Raw genomic sequence first — 3878 nt, 5'->3', positions numbered from 1 at the left:
GACTTGTATGTGAAAGTAAACCTCTTCCATGTAACCATTCTCTTTCGGAGCTTGTTATTGTAATGTCTGGCTTATTTCTTTGATACTTTCATACATATTTAAAAGTATTTGGCATAAAAAAAAGCTCTTTGATAATTTCTATTGCTTCCATAGGGCTATGTAACAAATGCCCACAGGTACCAATAGATTGTTAAAAAATCCAGAAACCAATTGTCTTCCAGTCAATTCTGACTCATGGAGATTCCATGTGTGTCTGAGTACAATTTTGTCCCGTAGTTTTCAATGGCTGATTTTTCAGAAGTAGATTGCCAGTCCTTTCTTCTGAGGCATCTCTGGGAGGGCCCAAACCTCCAAACTTTCAGTTAGCAGCCAAGCGCATTTCTGAATTTTTTGTGTGTAAATGTTGTCAGGTTATCATTCTCTTAGAAAAATTTTCCTGCACTCGGCCTTCGTTCTTAACCCTAGGAGTTGCTCCCCAACATATCACTTTTCATGAGTCTTGGCTCCACTTTCTATCATTCTTCATGGCCAAATCTGAGGGAAAATTAGAAAATATTGAAAACACTTGGGAGTTCAGCAGTTTTCTCAGTGTGTTTGTAGGTGCAGAAGTTTTGGGTAAGAGTTACTTTAGCATGTTGTCTGGGCTATATCTTCTTTTACAATCAACATCTTTTAAGTTTTTAAAAAAAATATAATTCATTGGACAATGTTCCTGGCCATAAGTTCTCTCAAAAATGTTTTGGATTTATCTGAAGTTGAGTACAATCAGCACCAAATGTTAAAAGCCATGGCCACAGTAATTTTGGAGACATCCTTCTCTTGAGCACATTTTCAGGCAGGTGGGATACATCAGGCTTCTGTAATACCATATACTTTACCTTTCTAATCTTTCTCTGAGTGATTCTGTTTGCCTGAAATAATCTACTAGATGCCAAATTAATCCTTTCAGAGGTTTTGAAAGGGTATGTTTTTAGTGACACATTAGCCCCATCCTTTGTCCTGAGTCCATGTTAGCGTCAATGCCCTGGTTTGATCTTTTTCCTTGAGTTGTATTTTAATGGGCTTACCTTTGATTTAGAGTTCCTGGGTTGTGCAAAAGGAGCCCTGGTGGCACACTGGTGGTCAGCTACTAACTGAAATGTCAGCAGTTCAAACCCACCAGCTGCTGCACAGGAGAAAGATGTGGCAGTCAGCTTCTGTACAGATTGCTGTTGTTGTTAGGTGCCTTTCAGTCAGCTCTGACTCATAGTGACACTATGTACAACAGAAGGAAACACTGCCTGATCCTGAATCATCCTCACAATTGTTACTGTGTTTGAGCCCACTTTTACAACCATTGTGTCAATTTATTTCATTGAAGGTCTTCTTATTTTTTGCTGACCATCTACTTTACAAAGCGTGATGTCCTTCTCCAGGGACTTGTCCCTCCTAATAACTTGTCCAAAGTACTTGAGATGAAGTCTTACCACCCTAGCTTCTAAGGAGTTATCTGGCTGTACTTCTTCCAAGGCAGGTTTATTCATTCTTCTGGCACACCATGGTATATTCAATATTCTTCACCAACATCGTAATTGAAAGGCATCATTTCTTCTTCAGCCTCCCTTATTCATTGTCCAGCTTTCAAATGCATATGAGGCAATTGAAAATACCATGGCTTGGGTCAGGCTCACCTTATGCCTTAAAGTGACATCTTTGCTTTTTAACACTATAAAGAGGTTTTTGCAGCAGATTTGCCAATACGATAGGTCCTTTGATGTCTTGACTGCTGTTTCCGAGGGTGTTGACTGGGGATCCAAGTAAAATGAAATCCTTGACAGCTTCAACATTTTTTTCCCTGTTTATTGTGATGTTGCTTACTGGTCCAGTTTTGAAGATTTTTGTTTTCTTTTATATTGAGGTGCAAGCCATACTGAAAGCTGTAGTCTTTGTTCTTCACCAGTATGTGCTTCAAGTCCTCTTTGCTTTCAGTAATCTGTCATCTGCATATCACAGGTTATTAATGTATCTTCCTCCAATCCTGATACTGTGTTCCCTTGCATAGAGTACAGCTTCTTGGATTATTTGCCCAGCATACAGATTGAGTAATTACAGTAAAAATGTGCAAACCTAATGCACACCTTTCCTGATTTTAAACCACACAGCATCCCCTTATTTTTTTGGAATGACTGCTTCTTTTTCTATGCAGAGTTTCCTTATGAGCACAACTAAGTGTTCTAGAATTCCCATTCTTGACAATATTATTGATACTTTGTCATAATCCACACAGTCAAATGCCTTTGAGTAGTCAATAAAATATGGGTAAACATTATTCTCATATTCTCTGCTTTTAACCAAGATCCATGTGATACCAGTAATTGTATTCCTGTTCATGTACTGTGTTTGAATGATCTTCAGCAGAATTTTACTTCCATGTGATATTAAAGATATTGTTTGATAATTTATGCATTCTATTAGATCCGCTTTGTTTGGAATGGGTACCTCCTCCAGTTGGCTGGCTAGGTAGCTGTCTTCCATATTTCTTAGCATAGACGAGTGAGGGTTTACAGGATTGCACCCCTTTGTTGAAACATCTCAATTGGTATTCCATCAATTCCTGGAGTCTTGTTTTTCAGCAATGACTTCAGTACAGCTTTGGCCTCTTTCTTCAGAAGCATCAATTCTTGATCATATGCTATCTCCTGAAATGTTTGAATGTTGACTAGCTGTTTTTAGTACAGTGACCATCTTCTTTTGATGCTTCCTGAATCATTCAATATTTTGTCCATAGAATATGTAGATATTGTAACTCAGGGCTTGAATTGCTGAGCATTTTCTTCCATTTTGGTTATCTAAATCCACGTCTTTGCACATGTCATTATAATGCTTTACTTTGTCTTCTTCCAGTACCCTTTTGAAATCTTCTGTTCAGCTCTTTTACTTCATCATTTCTTTCTTTTTCTTTAGCTACTATACATTCAAAGGTAGGTTTTAGAGTCCCTTCTGACATCCATTATGGTCTTTTCTTTCTTTCCTGTCTTTTTAATGACTTCTTGCTTTCTTCATGTATGATGTCCTTGATGTGATCTCACAACTTATCTGCTCTTCAGTCATTAGTGTTCAACTCGTGAAATCTGTTTTTGAGTTGGTCTCTAAATTCAGATGAGATATACTCAAGGCTGTATTTTGGCTCTAGTGGACTTGTTTTAATTTTTGTCAGCTTCCACTTGAACTTTCATATGAGCAATTGATTGTCTATTCTGCATTTGACTACTGGACTTGTCCTGACTCATGATATTGAGCTTTGCCATCATCTTTTCCCACAAATGTAGTTTATTTGATTCCTGTGTGTCCCATCAGGCAACATCCACGTGTATAGTTGCCATTTATGTTGTTCAAAAAGGTATTTGCAATGAATAAGTCAATGGCCTTGCAATATTCTGTCATGCAATCGCCTGTGTCATTTCTATCACCAAGGCCATATTTTCCCGCTACTGATTCTTCTTCTTTGTTTGCAACTTTCTCATTAGGATAAGATATAACAGTAGATAGAGACTATTATAGATTAAATGCTCTATTAATTCCCAAAACATCAATTTTATTCCTGACAGTCATAAGTGACTTGACTTTTGAAAAATTCCTTAGTTTAAGGCAAATACACTTGAAGAGAGGGTCTGTTAAGCCTTTCTGAGTTAGTATTTGGATCAGGAATTTGCTTATGTTGGTTGGCAATGCATTTTGGGTATACAAGGAAATACTAAGGAATTGTGTGAGGGCCTGAGATAAAAGGATTCTAATGACAATTTCCCAAAACTTTGTTGTCAGAGTAAACAACAAGCTCCTCTATCCTCATAATGATACTGAGAACCCAAGTACTCACATTTACCACATCATTAAAATCC

The sequence above is a fragment of the Loxodonta africana genome, chromosome 2 (assembly GCF_030014295.1).
Source record: "Loxodonta africana isolate mLoxAfr1 chromosome 2, mLoxAfr1.hap2, whole genome shotgun sequence".
NCBI classification, from domain to species: domain Eukaryota; kingdom Metazoa; phylum Chordata; class Mammalia; order Proboscidea; family Elephantidae; genus Loxodonta; species Loxodonta africana.
The sequence above is the reverse complement of the archived record's forward strand: the minus strand, read 5'-3'. Positions refer to the sequence as shown.